The 20,486-nt window shown below is 48.0% G+C and overlaps 1 protein-coding gene across 1 annotated transcript in view; it reads left to right on the top strand.

Annotated features, from left to right (window-relative positions):
* Window positions 1–20,486, top strand: part of LOC140397998 (metastasis-associated protein MTA1-like) — a 252,536-nt gene that overhangs the window by 7,475 nt on the left and 224,575 nt on the right. Inside the window, exon 2 of the mRNA XM_072486239.1 lies at window positions 12,142–12,235. The gene's annotated coding sequence lies outside the window, so the exon portion shown is untranslated. The remainder of the gene's footprint in view (window positions 1–12,141; window positions 12,236–20,486) is intronic.

Below are 20,486 nucleotides of genomic sequence, written 5' to 3'. Positions count from 1 at the left end.
GTCCACAATCACCTTCCCCCTTGTATCCTTTACTTTCCCAATTTCTCTCGCCGCCTCCTGTTTCCTCAGCTGATGTGCCATCATCCTGCTGGCTTTTCCCCTGTATTCATACACCGCCCCTTTTACCCTCCACAGTTGCCCCTCTGCCTTACCTGTGGACAGGAGCCCAAATTCCATTTGCAGTCTCTGCCGCTCCTTCAGGAGCCCCTCATCCCTAGACTCCGCATACCTCCTGTCCACCTGTAAAATTTCACCTGCCAGCCTGTCTAACTCCGCCCGTTCAGTCTTCTCCCTGTGAGCCCGAATCGAGATGAACTCCCCCCTGATAACCGCCTTCAGTGCCTCCCACACGACCCCTGCCGAGATCTCACCCATATCATTACTCTTTATGTACCCCGAATGGCCTCCCTCACCCACTCACACACCTCATCCTCCGCTAGTAGTCCTACATCTAACCTCCATTGCGGCCGCTGGGTCTTTCCTTTACTCACTCGCAGGTTTACCCAGTGTGGGGTGTGGTCCGACACCACAATTGCTGAATGTTCAGTATCCACCACCTCCGCCGGCAGTGTTTTGTCCAGCACGAAAATTTCTGTCCATAAACACTCGACCGGTCCAGTCTCGGATCCAGGACTGTGTTGAAATCCCCCCCCCATAATCAGTCGGTGCGAGTCCAGGTCTGGAATCTTCCCTAGCACCCTCCTAATGAACTCAACGTCATCCCAGTTTGGGGCATTTCTATTCACCAGCACCACGGCCATTCCCTTCAGCTTCCAACTAACCATGATGAATCTACCCCCCGGGTCTGCCTCTGTCTTCCCCACCTCGAATGCCACCTTTTCGTTGACCAGAATTGCCACCCCCCTTGTTTTAAAGTCCAACCCCGGGTGAAACACCTGTCCGGCCCATCCCTTCCTCAATCTAACCTGGTCTCCAAGCTTTAAGTGTGTCTCCTGCAGCATGGCCACGTCTGCCTTCAGTTGCCTCAAGTGTGCGGACACAAGGGCTCTTTTGACCGGCCCATTCAGTCCACGAACATTCCACGTGACCACCCCTCCCCTGTCAATCAACCATAGCTTCTCCTAGGCCAGCCCTTGACCCATGCCCCACACCTCACCTGGCCCGCGCTCCGGCAGCTACCGTCATCAGCTCCTCGCCTCCACCACCCTAAAAGTCCCCACCCCGTCAGCAGTCTACCCCTCCCCCTCCCGCTCCCATCCCCCCACCCCCTTATGTTGGTCTTCAGCTCACCCCCACTATGCTTCCATGAACTAGCTCTCCCAGCTAGCCTGGCAGCCCTCACCCGTGGCACCTAGCATCCTACCCCCCCACTGACTCCCCTCCCCCCTGCTCTTAATGCCAACTCTCAAAACAATGACAAGAAGCAAAAACAAACAAAAAATCCCTCCCAAGGTCCGAGCACAAAAGCCCACTCCTCCTCCGTTAACAAAGTATTATCTAATCAACTGACCTCAAACAGAACCGAATGAAAAGCGGAAAAAGAAAGAAAATCTATATACAGAGCCTCAAACGTCGTTCCAAACTTCGTAAATTAAACGTTGAAAGTTTACAAAACATAGCTCATAGCTCAATTCCCCACAGTCAGAGTTTAAGGTCTTCATTCTCCCGTCAGTTTATTGTCTTTCATAGAGTCCACCATGTCCTCTGGCGAGCCATAGTACAGCTCCCGACCCTCATAGGTTACGGGCCGGGTAAAGCGGACCAAACTTTATTCCTTTTGCATATAGGGTCGACGTGACCTGATTGAAACTCGCCCTCCTCTTTGTGAGTTCTGCTCCCAAGTCCTGGTACACCCGGATTGCGGCATCTTCCCACACACACCGCTTCGTGTGCCTGGTCCATCTCATAATACGTTCATTGTCTAGAACCAATGGAGTCAGACCACCATCGCCCTCAGGGGTTCACGCCCCTGGGACTATAAGTATAAGTGCCCTGTGTGCCTGGTCCACCTCCAATGGCTTATCGAACGCATCTTCCCCCATCAGCTTCTCCAGCATCTTCCCCACATACGCACCAGCATCCGATCCTTCTTTCCCCTCCGGCCGACCCACGATCTGGATGTTCTGCCTCTGTGAGCGGTCCTCCAAGTCCTCCACTTTCTCCAACGGTCACTTGTGCTGATCCTGCAGCATCCCGATCTCCGCTGCCATCGACAGTGCTCCTCATGCTCCCCGGCCTGCTCCTCCAACCTTTGGATCGCCTGTCCCTGGGTCGTCAGTCTCGCCTCCACACGGTCAACCACCGCCTTGATCGGGTCCACCGCCCTGGCCAGGTGCTCCGCACACTATCTCTGTTGTTGGGAGAACTTATCATTCAAGAAGCTCACCGACTTGTTCATTGACCACTGAGCTTATGGGGCCGGACCCTGCGCATCTGCCATTGCCACACTCAAAATCTGGTTCTCACTCGCCACCAACTTCTGATTCCTCCTTTTCCGATTTTTCCTGGGCAGCAGCTCCATAAACTGGGGGTCACCTGCAGCTGTTCCTGCTTCTACACCTTTACCTCACAAAATTCCTCCAACAATCCGGCATCAGAACCGCAAAAAGACCACCATGAGCGGGAGCTGCCAAAAGTGTGACCTTTCACTCCATGGCCGCCACCGGAACTCCTGAAGGTAGATAGCGCCTTACGTGCAAAGTCCCGTACCTGCCAGACTCCGCGCAGACAGTGACCCAAGCCGGGCATCGAACCTGGGTCCCAAGCGCTGCGAAGTAACAATACTAACATGCCGTCCCTATCCCTGACCTGCTCCAACACCTCCTCCCTCCACCACCTGTATATCCCATCCTCCACCCTGCCATAAACCTACAATGTCCACGCAGTGGCATCAACGAGCAACATTTGATCCAATTTCAAGTGCCTCCTCAGTTGATTCCAAATCTTAATAGCCGACTACCACCAGACTCCCCGTGTTCTTCCTCGGAGTCAACGGCAACATGGCCGTCACAAGTTGACCCTCAATCACGAGTCCTTATAGGTCTCTTCCTCCAACCTGATCCACTTTGCTGCCCCCCAACAAATGCCTCACCGTCTCCACATTTGCTGCCCAATAATAGTGGATCAGATTCGGGAGTGCCAACCCACCTCTCTGCCTTTGTAGAAGAGTCCTCCTCACCCTCGGTACCTTCCCCACCTTCCCCACCCACATGAATGCCGAGATCAGTGCCTTTACCTTCTGGACAAAAGCTTTGGGGAGAAACATCGGAAGGGTCTGAAAACAAACGGAAACCTTGGCAGCCCATACAATGTCACCACCTGCACCCTCTCCACCAATGTCAAGTGCAGCATAGAATCAGTGCAGAAAGAGGCCATTCGGCCCATCGGGTCTACACTGACACTTCGAAAGACAATCCCATGCAGGCTCAAACCCCCTCCCTGTAACTCCTCCCTAAGGGCCAATTTAGCATGGCCAGTCCACCTAACCTGAACATCCTTGGACCGCTGGAGGAAACCAGAGCACCCGGAGGAAATCCACCTTTTAAGATCCCCCTTGACCTCTTCCCCTAACCCGTCAAGTTCCAGACATGCGATTACCTGAATTCTCAGATACCGAGACCGCTCCCCGGTCATGTTCACTGGAAACACCTCACTTTTCCCTGCGTTCAGTTTATAACCTGAAAAGGCACCAAATCTCTCCAACAAACCATAATTCTGCCCATACTCTCCGGCGGGTCTGAACAAACAGCAACGGATCGTCCGAATGCAGTGATACCTGGTGCTCCCTTAACCCCCCTCACAATCCCTCGGCCGACGCCTGGAGGGGAGTTGCCAAGGGCTTGATCACTAATGCGAATAGCAATGGCGACAGCAGGCACACTGCCTCGTCCTCCTATCCAACCCAAAATACCCTGAACTTGTTTTGTTCGTTTGCACCCCAGCCATGGGGGATGCATACAACAATCGAACCCACGCCACATACCTCAGCCCGAACCCAAACCTTCGCAGAACCTCAAACATGTACCTCCACTCTACCGAACCAAATGTCTTCTCTGACTCCATGGACACAATCACGTCTGGCTCTCGCCCCTCTTACAGACTCCTAATTACATTTAACAACTACCTAATATTACTAGAGCGCTGCCTCCCCTTCACAAAACCTGTTTGGTCCTCCTAAACCAGCTCCGGAACACACCCCTCTAACCTGCACGCCAACACCTTTGCCAGAATTTTCACGTCTGTGTTCCAGTGGTCCCTCCCCGTTTTCAGGATCAATGAGCTTGACGCCTGCGCCAATGTAGCCAGCAGCTTCCCCCTTTCCACCGCCTCACTAAACATACCCAACAAGTCGGGGGCCAATTCCATTGCAAACTGCTTAAAAATAAGCTGGGGAAGTGGAACATCGTGAGGTTATCCGTGGGCGTACGGTAAAGTGAAGTGCTGAGGTGACCGTCCTTGATGGAGATGCGTGTGTCCAACATTGCAACCGATGCCGGAGAGTAGTCCATGTTGAGTCTGATGGTGGGATTAAAGAAGCCATCCCCTATGGACAAGCCCTTATGAGGAGGAACGTAACAGAAATCTAGAGCTGCTGAAAGATGCCCTCGTAAGATCGGGATATAGCACTAGACTCATCCGATGCGCCACAGCAAAAAAGCACACTGACCTCCTCAGAAGACAAACACGGGACACAACCAACAGAGTACCCTTCGTCATCCAGTACTTCCCCGGAGCGGAGAAACTACGGCATCTTCTTCGGAGCCTTCAACATGTCATTGGTGAAGACGAACATCTTGCCAAGGCCATCCCTACACCCGCGCAACCTCAAACAGACCCATTGTTTGCAGCAAACTACCCAGTCTTCAGGAGAACAGTGACCACGACACCACATAACCCTGTCATGGAAACCTCTGCAAGACGTGTCAGATCATCGACATGGATACCACCATTACACGTGAGAACACCACCCACCAGGTCTTGGTACATACTCGTGCGACTCGGCCAACGTTGTCTACCTCATACGCTGCAGGAAAGGATGTCCTGAGGCATGGTACATTGGCGAGACCATGCAGACGCTGCAACAACGGATGAACGGACATTGCACAACAATCACCAGGCAGGAATGTTCCCTTCCAGTCGGGGAACACTTCAGCCAAGGGCATTCAGCCTCTGATCTTCGGGTAAGCGTTCTCCAAGGCGTCCTTCAGGACGCACAACAACGCAAAATCGCCGAGCAGAAAATTATAGACAAGTTCCGCACACATGAGTACGTCCCCACCCAGGACCTTGGTTCATGTCTCACTACATTCACCCCCGACCATCTGGCCTGGGCTTTCAAAATCCTACCAACTGTCCTGGCTTGCGACAATTCACACCTCTTTAACCTGTGATTATCCCTCTCTCCAGTTGCACTGTCTGGACCTCTAAAGACTTAATTGCCTGCAAAGACTCACATTCAAAGTATCATCTTGCATCATTGACTTTGTCTATATGTGTGCTTGTGGAACCCACCTCTTCACTCACCCTGATGAAGGAGCTGCACTCTGAAAGCTCGTGATTCCAAATAAACCTGTTGGACGTTAACCTGGTGTTGTAAGACTTCATACTGTGCTCACCCCAGTCCAACGCCGGCATCTCCACATCAATTGCACAGTTGTGAGGGAAGAACTGGTTTCGGTTGATTGGATAAATAGACTGAAAGGTGTAGCAGTAAATAAACATTGGGGGATCTTTAAAAAACAATTCAAAATGTTCAACCAAAATACATTCCATTGAAAAACAAAAACTCTTAAGATGGACCCACCTGTGGCGTACTCAGAATGTTGGCTTAGAAGGTTGCAAAAAAAAAAAAATCAAAAAAAAAATCACAGTATGTCTGAGGATTGGGAGTTTTTTTAGAAACCAACAAAACCTCAAAAAGTTGATAAAAAGGGAAAAATTGGAATATGAGTGCAAACTAGCCAGGAATATATACAACAGATTGTAAGAGCTTTTATACATATATAAAAAGGAAGAGAGTAGCTCAAATAAATAGTGGTCTCTGAGAAGCAGAGACAGCAGAAAGCATCATGCGGAATGAGGAAATGACAGAGGCATTCAGCAAATACTTTACGTCTGTCTTCACAGTAGAAGACCCAAGTTGCATACTGGAATTGGAGGGTAACCGAGAGGAAAATTAAGGTAATTCAAAGCAACGTAGAAGTATTGGTGACACTTAATGGACTAACATCCAACAAATCCCTGCCCCCTGATGGCCTACATTCTAAGGTTCCAAAAGAGATACAAACTTATGAATTAGGAGCAGGAGTAGGCCTCTCTGCCCCTCGAGCCTTCCCCATCATTCAATGAGATCATGGCTGATCTGCTTGTAACTTTAAGCCCACGTTCCTGTCTGTCCCCGTTAACCTTTTACCCCCTTGTTAATCAAGAATCTATTTAGCTCTGCCTTAAAAATATTCAAAATCTCTGCTTCCTCTACCTTTTAAGGAAGAGAGTTCCAGAAAATCGCGCCCCTCTGTGAGAAAACATTTCTCCTCATCTCTGTCTTAAGTGAGCAACCCTTTATTTTTGAACAGTATTCCTTAGTTCCAGATTCTCCAACAAGGGGAACCATCTTCTCCACATCCACCCTGTCAATACCCCTCAGGACCGTACATGTTTCAATCAAGTCGCCTCCTGCTCTTCAAACTCCAGAGGATACAAAACATCTCCAACCTTTCCTCATAAGACAACCTGCCCATTCCTAGTATTAGTTAGTAAATCTTCTCTGAACTGCTTCTAATGCATTTACATCTTTCCTTAAATAAGAAGACCAATACTCCAGCTGTTGTCTCACCAATGCCCTGCACAATTGAAGCATAACCCTTCTACTTTTGTATTCAATCCCCCTCACAATAAACAATAACATTCCGTTAGCTTTCCAAATTACTTGCTGTATCTGTACGCCAGCTTTTTGTGATTCATGCACCAGGACATTATGTCCTTTTGTAGCCTCCTTGCATCCTCTTCACAATTACTTCCCTACCTATCTTTGTGTCATCAGCAAATTTACCCACCATACCTTCAATCCCTTCATCCAAGTAATTTATATAAATTGTAAAAAAATTGAGGCCCCAGCACTGATCCCTGTGGCACGCAACACTCCTCTCATCCTGTCAACTGGAAAAAGATCCATTATGCCAACCCTCTCTTCCTGTTAGCTCACCAATCTTCAAGCATGCCAATGTGTTACCCCCGACACCATGAAATTTTATTTTACGCAATAACCTTTGATGTGGCACCGTATCAGATGACTTCAGGAAATCTAAGTACAGTACATCCAGTAGTTAGTTCCCCTTCATCCACAGAATATGTGACTTCTTCAAAGCACTCCAATAATAGCTGCAGAAATTGTTGAAACACTTGCTATAACTTTCCAAAATTCCTTTGACTCTGGAATGGTCCCATCAAATTGGAAGTTGGCAAATGTAACACAGGTTTTAAAGAAAAGAAGGAGATGAAGGGGGGCCAGTAGATGTTGTATACCTGAATCTCCAAATCTCATTCACTAAGGTGCCGCACAAAACAATTATAGGTACGTTAAGGACCCAGGGAGTTGGATGTAATGTATTAGCATGGATATAGGTTTGGTTCGGGACAAGAATCAAAGAGTGGGCATAAACAGGGCATTTTCAAGTTGGCAGGCTGTGGAGTTCTGCAAGGATCAAGTGCTGGGGCCCCAGCTATTTACAATCTATGTTCATGATTTCTATGAAAAGACGGAGTAAGGTATCTGAGTTTGCTCACTGTACAAAGTTAAGGAAAGGTAAGCTGCGGGGAGGACACAGAGGCTGCAGAGAAAAATAGGCAGGTTAAGTGAGTGGCAACAAGATGGAAGGTGGTATATAATGGGGGGGAAATGTGAAAATGTACACTTTGGTCAAAACAATGGAAAAGCAGGATACCCACTGTCCCCGCTGCTGTTCGTTCTAGTGATCGAGCCATTAGCAATTGCTCTCAGAACAGCAAAAAGCTGGAGGGGGATCCGAAGGGGTGGCAGGGAGCACAGAGTCTCTCACTATGCAGATGACCTGCTCCTCCACATTTCGGACTCACAAAGCAGCATGAACGGAATTATCGTGCTCCTGAAAGAGTTTGGCGCCTTCTCGGGCTACAAACTCAACATGAGCAAAGAACAAAGAAAGGTACAGCACTCCAAGCCTGCGCTGATCACGCTGCCCGTCTAAACTAAAATCTTCTGCACTTCCAAGTCCGTATCCCTCTATTCCCATCCTAATTATGTATTTGTCAAGATGTCCCTTAAATGTCACTATCGTCCCTGCTTCCACCACCTCCTCCGGCAGCGAGTTCCAGGCACCCACTACCCTCTGTGTAAAAAAACTTGCCTCATACATCTCCTCTAAACCTTGCACCTTAAACATATGCCCCCTAGTAATTGACCTCTCTACCCTGGGAAAAAGCCTCTGACTATCCACTCTGTCTATGCCCCTCATAATTTTGTAGACCTCTATCAGTTCTCAACCTCCGTCGTTCCAGTGAGAACAAACCGAGTTTATTCAACCTCTCCTCATAGCTAATGCCCTCCATACCAGGCAACATCCTGGTAAATCTCTTCTGCACCCTCTCTAAAGCCTCCACATCCTTCAGATAGTGTGGCAACCAGAATTGAACACTATACTCCAAGTGTGGCCTGACTAAAGTTCTATACAGCTGCAACATGACTTGCCAATTTTTATTCTCAATGTCCCGGCCAATGAAGGCAAGCATGCCGTATGCCTTCTTGACTACCTTCTCCACCTGCGTTGGCCCTTTCAGTGACCTGTGGACCTGTACAACTAGATCTCTCTGATTGTCAATAAGTTTGAGGGTTCGGCCACTCACTGTATATTCCCTACCTGCATTAGACCTTCCAAAATGCATGACCTCACATTTGTCCGGATTAAACTCCATCTGCCATCTCTCCGCCCAAGTCTCCAAATGATCTAAATCCTGTTGTATCCTCTGACAGTCCTCATTGCTATCCGCAATTCCACCAACCTTTGTGTCTTCTGCAAACTTACTAATCAGACCAGTTACATTTTCCTTCAAATCATTTATATATACTACGAACAGCAAAGGTCCCAGCACTGATCCCTGCGGAACACCACTAGTCACAGCCTCCAATCAGAAAAACACCCTTCCATTGCTACTCTCTGCCTTCTATGACCTAGCCAGTTCTGTATCCATCTTGCCAGCTCATCCCTGATCCTGTGTGACTTCACCTTTTGTACCAGTCTGCCATGAGGGACCTTGTCAAAGGCCTTACCTAAGTCCATATAGACAACATCCACTGCCCTACCTGCATCAATCATCTTTGTGACCTCCTCGAAAAACTCTATCAAGTTAGTGAGACACGACCTCCCCTTCACAAAACGGTGCTGCCTCTCGCTAATACGTCCATTTGCTTCCAAATGGGAGTAGATCCTGTCTCGAAGAATTCTCTCCAGTAATTTCCCTACCACTGACATAAGGCTCACCGGCCTGTAGTTCCCTGGATTATCCTTGCTACCCTTTCTTAAACAAAGGAACAACATTGGCTATTCTCCAGTCCTCCGGTACATCACAAGAAGACAGTGATGATCTGAAGACAGCAAAAGCGAGATCTTCCCGGTACACCCACAAGTAGGTGGGGCAGCACTAATGGGACTGCTGTTTAAAGAAGCCCGACACAAATTCCGCTACCTGGGGATCCAAATAGCCCATGACTGGAAAGGAATCCACAAATGGAACCTCACCAGTCTGATAGAGGAAGTAAAAAAGGACCTGCAAAGATGGAACACACTCCCTCGCGTGGAGAGTGCAGACGATCAAAATTAACGTACTGCCCAGGTACCTCTTCCTACTTAGATCTATTAGATCTATCTCGATCTACATCCCCAAGGCATTTTTCAAAGCAGTAGACAAACTAAACATGGAGTTTGTATGGGGGAGGGGAAGAATGTTAGGATCCCAATGAAGGTCCTACAAAAAACAACATCCGGGGGGGCTAGTCCTGCCAAACCTACAATTCTACCACTGGGCGATGACAGCCGAGCGAATAAGGGGTTGGATCAAGGAGCCAGAAGCTTGCGGAGGAGGCCTCCTGCAAGGGGACCTCCCTCCGGGCCCTCGCCATGGCGGCACGCCCATCCCCACCCAAAAAACACTCCAGCAGCCCGGTGGTGATAGCCACCCTCCAGTCCTGGAACCAACTACGGCAGCAATTTGGCCTGACCAAAATGTCGGACAAAGCTCCCATCTGCAACAACCATAGATTCACACCAGCACTGATTGACGCCACCTTCAAAAGGTGGGGATAGGATGGAAGGACACTGACAGTTAGGGACCTATATACGGATGGCAGGATCGCAACTCTGGACGAACTGAAGGAGAAATTCCAGCTAGCCAGGGGGAACGAGCTAAGGTACCTGCAACTCAAAAACGTCCTACGAAAGGAGACAAAGACGCACCCACAACCGCCACGACAGACATTACTGGAAGAGTTACTGAACGCAAGCATCCTAGATAAAGGGAACTGTAGCGACATGTATGAGCAACTGGTAGAAAGGGCTGACACCGTACTGGACGCAACAAGAAAGAAATGGGAGGAAGACCTGGGGATTGAAATGGGGTGGGGACTCTGGAGTGGAGCACTGCATAGGGTCAACTCCACCTCCACGTGCGCAAGGCTCAGCCTGACGCATAACTGTAAATATACTTTGTTCAAAAACCCAATAAAAAACATTTATAAAAAAATAAGAATGGAAAAGCAGAATATTGTTTGGAAGATGAGAAGCTTATAAGTGTTAATGTCCAGATAGACTTGGGTGGGCTCGTACAAGGAGTGCAATAGGTTGCATGCAGATCTCGCAAGCAATTAGGAATCAAATGGCATGTTGACCTCTATGTAGAGGGGGTTGGAGTACCGAATTAAATAAGTCTTGCTAAAATTGTACAGGGCTTTAGTAAAATCACATCTGGAATTGTGTGTGCAGTTTTGATCTCCATATAAACATTGGAGGCACTGCAGTGAAGGTTCACTAAATTGGCCCCTGGGATGAGGAGCTTGTCTGTGATGAAAGACTGAGTAAACTGGGTCTATATTGTCTGGGGAATGCGAGACAATTGCCTTACAACATCCAAGATTCTGAGGGGGTTTGACAGGGCAGACGCTGAGAGATTGTTTCCAATGGGGAATCTAAAACACTGGGCACAGTCTCAGGATAAGGGGCAGATCTTATAGGACTGAGATGAGGAGAAATTTCTTCAATCAAGTAGTTGTGAAAATTTGGTACTCTCCACTCCCAAGGGTTGTGGATGCTCCATCGTTGCATACGTTTAAGGCTGGGATAGACAGATGTTTGGTCTCTAATGAATCAAGGGATATGGGGAGCAGGAGGAAAAGTAGATTAAATCCCAAGATCAGCTATGATGATATTGAGTGGTGGAACAGGTTCGATGGGTGATATGGTCAACGTATGCTCCTATCTCTTTGTTCTTTGTCAATGTCAAATTTTGTTCTGTAATCTCTCCTGTGAAGTACCCGGAGATGTTTTCTTACATTAAAGGTGCCACATCATTGCAAGTTGTTGTTATGGTGCGACATCCAGTGATAGAATTAACTCAGCACAGATTGAAGCTCTCGCATTTTGATATGTCCTGCACTTCATCCCGAGGGTTAATTGAGCCCCTGATGGATAGAGAAACCTTTTAAGCATCACCTTTTATGTGCTAGTTCTGATGTCCTGTTGCGTTAGTTGATTCCAGCCAGATTCTGTGCAGAACCAGGCGAGGGGAAGGAATAACTCTCAGTAGTATCTCCAAAGTGAGGGGAAAAAAAATCAAATAAGGCATATTCCCTGTTTGTGATTTTTAAAAAAAAATATTCGTTCATGGACTATCTTCTGTGGGGTGAGGGCAGAGTGTGTGGCCTCCATCGTTGAATGACCAGCTCACAAATGTGTAGGCTTACCTGTGAAGAATGGCCACTTGAGTAAGTTACCAGAAGGTTACATTGGTGTGTGCCAGGGAACATCTGCTCCCTTACTGTTTAATGCTAACATTGTCTGTACCAGTTGTCTTCAGAGCCCTGTCTAGTCACTATTTCACTGCGGCATTTGTGTGATTCAATTATCCTCAGGGCCCTTTTTTTCACTATTTCAGACTGTCAACGGCAATGTGGAAGCAAAGTGCGTTTGTTTTTACCGGAGACGTGACATTTCAAGCAGTCTTATTGCACTCGCCGACAAACATGCGAGTAAGTGTTACTTTTAATATACTCATTCCACTGATATAGCGGTTCTTACCGAAGTTGACATTATTTCCCAATTCTAGTTGTCCAATGCTAATGGGTAAAGAATTCTTGAATTTTGACTGAGTGTTGGTGACAGAATGACGATATACACCCAAATCAGGATGGGTGTGACATAGAGAGGTACCTGGAGATTCTGGTGTTCTCATGCACCTGCTGTCTTTGTTCTTTGTCGGGGGTTCCCAAACTGTGGGTTGTGAACCTCAATGGGGCCACACAGATAGCAATTTGGGTCATGTCGTCCCCGTCCCCTCCGGCCACTGATGGCGATTGCGGAGAGGCGATTCTGGCGGGACAGCCCTAGACACGCTGGCTGTTGGCACCAAACAGCATGGGGCGGATGGTGATCTCAAAGAGCTATTTCGCCTCTCACTCTCAGCAGTGAGCGCTGAGCTGGCCCGGGATGTTGGTACACTGAATTGGCGCAGGCAGAGATAGGCAAGTGTAACTCAATGACTCACTGATCGATTGCACAAAAACCGGGAGAGTGTGTGTGTGGTGGGTGTGTGTGACTGATTACAACGTGCATGGGGAAAGGGGCTGATTACTTTGTATACACGGGGGAGAAAGAGAGTGACTTCGCCGAATCTCCTGTCACTGGGGGAGATACAGAAATCTTGGCTGAAGCTGACATGAATACATAAAATATTATCATTTTTACAAAGTACTCTAAGAACACATTTTCATATTTATATGATGTATTATTAAATGTTGATCCACAATATGCAAACTGTAATCACATACTAAAAGTTGTTTTGCTACTTTATTTCTAATTTGTTTTTGTCGCTGTCTGGGGCCATGCTAAGTTTCAAATGTTAAAATGTGGTCATATTTAAAATAGTTTGGGAATCTGTCGGTACTGGAGGTCATGGGATTGCAAGGTGCCCGAGAGAAAACTTGAGTATTGCTGAAGTGCATCCTGCAGATAGTAATCTTGAGAATTAAGGTGATAACTAGACTGCTGATCAAATAGACTGCTTTGTCTTGAATGATGTCAGGCTTTTTGAATGTTGTGAGAGCTGCACTCATCTCAGCACATGGAGAGTATTCCATTACACTTTTGACTTGTGTCTTAAGAGAGACATTTCGAGTCAGTACGCTGAAGAATGCTTAACCTCTGACCTGCTCTGGTTGCCAAGGCTTTTATGTGACTGATCCAGTTCAGCTGGTAAGTAGATACCCCGAGGATGTTGATGAAGGTGAATTTCGCTGGATGTTAGTGGGAAGATATTCTCCCTCTTGCTGGAGATAATCATTGCATTTGTGGTGTGAATATTACCTGTCACTTGTCAGTCCAAGGATGCATGATGTTCAAATCTTGCTGTATGTGGACAGGGACTGCTTCAGCATCTGAGGGGTTGGAAATGGAACAGAGCACTGTGCAATCACCAGTCAGTATCCCCACTTCTGACCTTTTGTTGGAGGGAAGATCAATGATGAAACGGGTGAAAATGTTTAGCTTAGGACTCTACCCTGAGGAGCTCTTACAGCAATATCCTGGGGCAGAGGTGATTGACCTCCAACGACCATGACCGACTTCCTTTATGCTTGATATAATTGCAACCAGAGGAGAGTTTCCCCCCCTAGTTCCCGTTGATGTCAATTTTGCTAAGGACCCTTGATGCTTCACTTGATTAAATGCTGCCTTGATGCCAAGGGCAGAGACTCTTGCCCCGCCCCCGGGATTCCGTTCTTTTGTCCACGTTTGGACCAAGACTAATGAGGTCTGGGGTCAATTGCACCTGGTGGAACCCAAACTGACATCGGTGAGCAGGTTATTGGTGACTAAGTTACTTGATAGCATTGTCAATGGCACCTACCACCATTTTGCTGATGATAGCGAGTACATTTATGAGGCCCTAATTAGCCGGATTAGATTTGCCCGGCTTGTTGTGAATGGGCAAATTTTCACATTGTTGGGTGGATGCCAGAGTTGGAGCTGTACTGGAATGGCTTGGCAGAGGGTGCAACTTGTTCAGGAGCACAGGTCTTCAGCATTACTGTCAGAATGTTGTCAGGACTAGAAGCCGTGGCTGAAACGAATAATCTCGGCCATCTCTTCACATTACCAAGAGTGAATAAGCACAACTGAAGTCTGATATATGAGATAGCATAAAACTTTGGATCAGGCTGAAATCAATTATACATTCCATACTTCCAGCTGAAGGTGGTTGCAAATTCCTCAGCCTTGTCTTTTGTACACATGTGCTGGACCTCATCATCATTGAGGGAGGGGAGGTTTATGGATACTCATCCTCCTGCCAGCTGTTCAGTGATCCACCTTCCTTTGCAGTAGATATGTCAGGCTTTCAGAGCTTTGATCTGATCAATTGGTTGTGGGATGACTTGGCTCAGTCTATGAACTACTGCTTATATATTGTTCAGCGTGAATGTAGTCCCTGTTGTGACTTCAGCAGGTTGGCACCTCAGTTTTATGTGTGTCTGGTGCTGCTCCTGTTATATTCTTCTGCGGTTCTCATCATCCTAGGGATGGTCACCTGGCTTGATAGTAATGGCAGTGTGAGGGATAAGCTGGACCATGAGGTGACAGATTGTGGATGCTTGCAATTCTGCTGATGTTGATGGCCCACAATGCCTTCTGGATGCCCAGTTTTGAACCTCTTAGATCTATTTTTGATTAACCTGCTTAGCATGGTGGTTGTGCCATACAATACTACCCCTAGCGTGAAGACTGGACTTGGTCTTATCAAGAACTGTGCGGTGATCACTCATTCTAAGGCTGTCATGGACAGATACATCGCCAACATGTAGATGGTGGGGATCAGGTCAGTGTAGAATGCACAGAGAGCACAGAAACAGGAAGACAGTGCAGATGAATGTGTAGCTGGAGACGTGGTGCAGGAGAGAGGGCTTTTAATTCCTCATGCATTGGGATGTTCTGGGTGAAAAGGAATCTGTGATAGTTGAACAAGTTCCACCTTTTTTTTCATACATAATGTTTCTTACATTAACACTGCAATGAAGTTACTGTGAAAAGCCCCTAGTCGCCACATTCCGGCATCTGATCGGGTACACTGAGGGAGAATTCAGAATGTCCAAATGACCTAGCAGCACGTCTTTTGGGACTTTGGGAAGAAACCGGAGCACCCGGAGGAAACCCACGCAGACACAGGGAGAACATGCAGGCTCCGCAGACAGTGACCCAAGCCAGGAATCAAACCTGGGACCCTGGCACTGTGAAGCAACAATGCTAACCACTGGGCTACCGTGCCACCCACAGGACTGGGACCAATGCCCCCTCAGGCAGGTTAACTAGAACTATCGGGGGGGAGGTTTAGACATTTGGCAGGGACATCAGATTATAGAAAACCAAAGAGGGACTCCAGAACAGTGAATAATGTAGAAAGGGCAGGAATCCGTTGGAAGTAAATGTCTTGTTTTTGTGTTTTGTCAGAGGAGCAAAACTCAGAACCTGTGACAATGTCTCAAAATGTTGTCAGTTCCAGGCTGACAGTCCTTCTGTTTTCTCCAGCTCCTGCTGTGCAAGTCGTCAAAGCGACTTCTTTGTACCATGATTTCACTCTCACTGGTCTTTGTTTTGTGCCTTTCTTTGTGCTCTCAGTTCTCAGTGCTAAGCTGAGCAGCGCAGTTATCTATTTGTGCTGTTTGGAGGTTTTCTTTAAGAAGTGTTTTCCTCCGAGGCTCTTGTATCTATTGCACACTGGACGAACTATACACAGTTATAAACAACTACGAAACAGAACACCCGGAGGCCTTGTTCATCGTGGCTGGAGACTTCAACAAGGCCAACCTCAAGAGTGTACTGCCAAAATTCCACCAGCACATCTCCTGTCCAACCAGGGGCGACAACACTCTTGACCAATGCTACTCAAAAATCAAGGGCGCCTACCGTTCCATCCCCCGACCGCACTTTGGGAAATCAGACCATAAGACGGTGCTCCTTCTCCCAGCATACAAGCAGAAACTCAAGCGGGAGAATCCAGCTAAGAAGGTTGTGCAGTGCTGGTCCAAGGAGACCGAAGAGCTCTGATGTGACTGCTTAAGAGACAGTGGACTGGTCCATATTTAAGAACTCAGTGACCAACTTAAATGAGTATGCCACCACCGTCACAGACTTCATCAGCAAATGTGTGGACGACTGCGTGCCAAAGAAAGCAGTATGTGCGTTCCCCAACCGGAAACCATGGCTCAATCGCGAGATTGACTCCTTACTGAAGGACAGATCTGAGGCGTTCAAGACAGATGATCCTGACCTATACAAGAAATCCAGGTACGATCTTAGCAAAGTCATCCGAGATGCCAAGAGAGAATAACAAACCAAGCTAGGGTCACAGACAGACTCTCAGCGGTTGTGGCAGGGACTAAACTACATAACAGGCTACAAAGCGAAGTCGAACAGTATCTCTGGCAGCAGCGCAGCCCTCCCTGATGAACTCAATGCATTCTATGCTCGGTTCGAGCAGGTAACCAACAATCTGCTGGCGAGTGCCCCAGGAGTCCATAATTCGCCCATACCCACCATAACAGCTTCCGAAGTCAGATTGGCCTTCCTGAAAGTGAACCCTCGGAAGGCGATGGGCCCGGAAGGGATTCCTGGTCGTGCACTCAGAGCCTGCGTGGACCAACTGGCAGAGGTATTTGCGGACATCTTTAACCTGTCCCTACTCCACTCCGAGGTCCCCACCTGCTTCAAGAAGACCACCATCATACCGGTACCAAAGAAAAACCAGGCAACGTGCCTCAATGACTACCGTCCAGTGGCCCTGACTTCAGTCGTAATGAAGTGCTTCGAGAGGTTGATCATGAAGCGCATCACCTCCGTACTCCCAGAACGCCTTGAAACACTGCAATTCGCATACCGCTGCAACCGGTCCACATCAGATGCCATTTCCCTGGCTCTACACTCATCCCTAGAGCATCTTGAAAACAATGACTCCTACATCAGACTCCTATTTATTGACTACAGCTCCGCCTTCAACACCATAATCCCAGCCAAGCTCATATCAAAGCTCCAAAACCTAGGACTTGGTTCCCCACTCTGCAACTGGATCCTCGATTTTCTGACCAACAGACCACAATCAGTAAGAATGAACAACAACACCTCCTCCACAATAGTCCTCAACACTGGGGCCCCGCAAGACTGCATACTTAGCCCCCTACTCTACTCCCTGTACACATACGTCTGCGTGGCAAAACTTGGTCCCAACTCCATCTACAAGTTTGCTGACGATACGACCATAGTGGGCCAGATCTCGACTAACGACGAGTCAGAATACAGGCGGGAGATAGAGAACCTAGTGGAGTGAAGTAGCGACAACAATCTCTCCCTCAATACCAGCAAAATTAAAGAGCTGGTCATTGACTTCAGGAAGCAAAGTACTGTACACACCCCTGTCAGCATCAACGGGGCCGAGATGGAGATGGTTCGCAGTTTCAAATTCCTAGGGGTGCACATCTCCAAAAATCTGTCCTGGTCCACCCACGTCGACGCTACCACCAAGAAAGCACAACAGCGCCTATACTCCCTCAGGAAACTAAGGAAATTTGGCATGTCCACATTAACCCGTACCAACTTTTACAGATGCACCATAGAAAGCATCCTATCTGGCTGCATCACAGCCTGGTATAGCAACTGCTCGGCCCAGGACCGCAAGAAACTTCAGAGAGTCGTAAACACCGCCCAGTCCATCACACGAACCTGCCTCCCATCCATTGACTCCATCTACACCTCCCGCTGCCTGGGGAAAGCGGGCAGCATAATCAAAGATCCCTCCCACCCGGCTTACTCACTCTTCCAACTTCTTCCATCGGGCAGGAGATACAGAAGTCTGAGAACACGCAGAAACAGACTCAAAAACAGCTTCTTCCCCACTGTCACCAGACTCCTAAATGACCCTCTTATGGACTGACCTCATTAACACTACACCCTCTATGCTTCATCCGATGCCAGTGCTTATGTAGTTACATTGTATATGTTGTGTTGCCCTATTATGTATTCTCTTTTCTTCCCTTTTCTTCCCATGTATTTAATGATCTGTTGCGCTGCTCGCAGAAAAATACTTTTCACTGTACCTCGGTACACATGACAATAAACAAATCCAATCCAATCCACTGGTGACTTCCAGCTCTACCTCCCACCACATCTCCCGACCCCTCCGCTGTTGCTAAATTATCAGACTACTAATACTACATCCAGTGCTGGGTGAGCAGAATTTTTCTCCAATTCAAGATTGGAAAGACTGAAGCTATTGTTTCCATCCCCGCTCCAAACTCTATTCCCTGACGACTGACTCCATTCCACTCCTTGGCAACTGTCTGAGATTAAGCCAGTCTATTTGATTGATTGATAGATATTTATTATCACATGTATCAAAGTACAGTGAAGAGTATTTTTCTGCAGCCAAGGGAGCGTACACAGTACGTACATCGTAGACAAACGAATAATCAACAGAGTACATTGATATGAAGTGGAAAAGAGCTTTAGTAGGTCAGAACGGGGGTAAGAGAGAAAAGGAAGGGGTCTGGTTGAGAGAGCTTACAGAGAGTCGCCATGCTCCGGCGCCATCTTGGATCCAGTGTTGTTGGTTTGTATCCTTGGTGTCGCATTTGATCCTGAGGCAAGTTTCTGATCTCATGTTCAGGCCATCTCTAATACCACCTATTTCTACCTTGTTTTGGCCCCATCTCTGTTCATCTGCTGCTAAAACTCTCATCCATGCTTTTGTTACCTCTGGACTCAACTTTTCCAGCGCACTCGTGGCTGGTCTCCCCATTCTACGATTAGGTTATCCAAATCTCTGCTGCCTGTGTCTTAACTCGTATCAAGTCCCATTCCCCTATCATCCTGTGCTCACTGACCCACATTGCCTCTCAGTCAAGCAACATCTTGAATTTCCAATTCCCATCCTGGTTTCCAAATCCCTCTGGCCTTGTTTTTTTCCATTGCTATAATCTCCTTCAACTCCCCTAAGCCTCCGAGATATCTGGTGCTGCTCTAATTCTGGCCTGTTGTGCATTCCCAATCATAACCTTTCCAGCATTTATTTTTTTCTTTAAAATATATTTATTCAAATTTTTCAACAAATTTTCAACAAACCCCCCCCCCCCCAACAAAAGGAAAGAAACAAGAACACAACAATCAGAAGTTACACATTGGATTTCCCCTATTTACAATAACCCCCCATGCAACATTTAAGAACACAAATCGGGGGAAAAAAAACACACCTTCACCCAAACGCCACCCCAAAAGAACCCCCCCCCCCCCCGCCCCTGGGTTGCTGCTGCTGCTGACCACCTCCGCGAGATAGTCTAGGAACGGTTGCCACCGCCTGGAGAACCCTTGCACAGACCCTCGCAAGGCAAACTTTATCCTCTCCAGCTTAATGAACTCTGCCATGTCATTGATCCAAGCTTCCACACTAGGGGGCTTCTTTCCATAGTAGCAAAATCCTCCGTCAGGCTACCAGGGACGCAAAGGCCAGAATACCGGCCTCTTCTGCCTCCTGCACTCCCGGCTCCTCCGATACCCCAAATAATGCCAATCCCCAGCTCGGCTTGACCCGGGCGTTCACCACCTTGGACATAGTCCTCGCAAAACCCCTCCAAAACCCATCCAGCGCCGGGCACGACCAGAACATGTGGACGTGATTTGCCGGGCTCCCCGAGCACCTCCCACATCTGTCCTCCACCCCAAAGAACCTACTCAACCTCGCCCCTGTCACGTGCGCTCTGTGAGTAACTTTGAACTGTACTGACTTCCGGTTGCGGCTATGCGGAGCTAAGTCGCACATTCGGCAGCTCCCGCAAAAAACAAACTTTTGGGCTCTTTTCAGGGCCCCCAATGGCATTTTTTCAACGTTTCCCGCTGTGGGAAGGAGAGTACAAAAGTTCCCCGACAGTATATGGCTTTTACCAGGAGCGGGGTGACTAAAAATGTGGTGGTGGACCCGAAGAAGGTGTGAGGGAAGAAGAACAAAATGGCGGCGGGCGGGGACCAGGCAGCATGGATGCAGTGGGCGCAGGAGCACCAGGAGGGTATCCAGCGCTGCTTCAGAGAGATTAAAGCGGACCTGCTTGAGCCGATGAAGGCTTCTATTGATTTTCATTTCATTCATAAGCTGCTGGAGACACAGACGGCCCAGGGGGTGGCGATCTGCGAGGCCCAACAAAATATCTCCGACAACGAGGACGAGATCTTAGGCCTTGCGGTAAAGGT

The sequence above is a fragment of the Scyliorhinus torazame genome, chromosome 2, assembly GCF_047496885.1.
Source record: "Scyliorhinus torazame isolate Kashiwa2021f chromosome 2, sScyTor2.1, whole genome shotgun sequence".
NCBI classification, from domain to species: Eukaryota; Metazoa; Chordata; class Chondrichthyes; order Carcharhiniformes; family Scyliorhinidae; genus Scyliorhinus; species Scyliorhinus torazame.
Note: the sequence above shows the minus strand (reverse complement) of the source record. Positions and strands in the feature narration are given on the sequence as shown.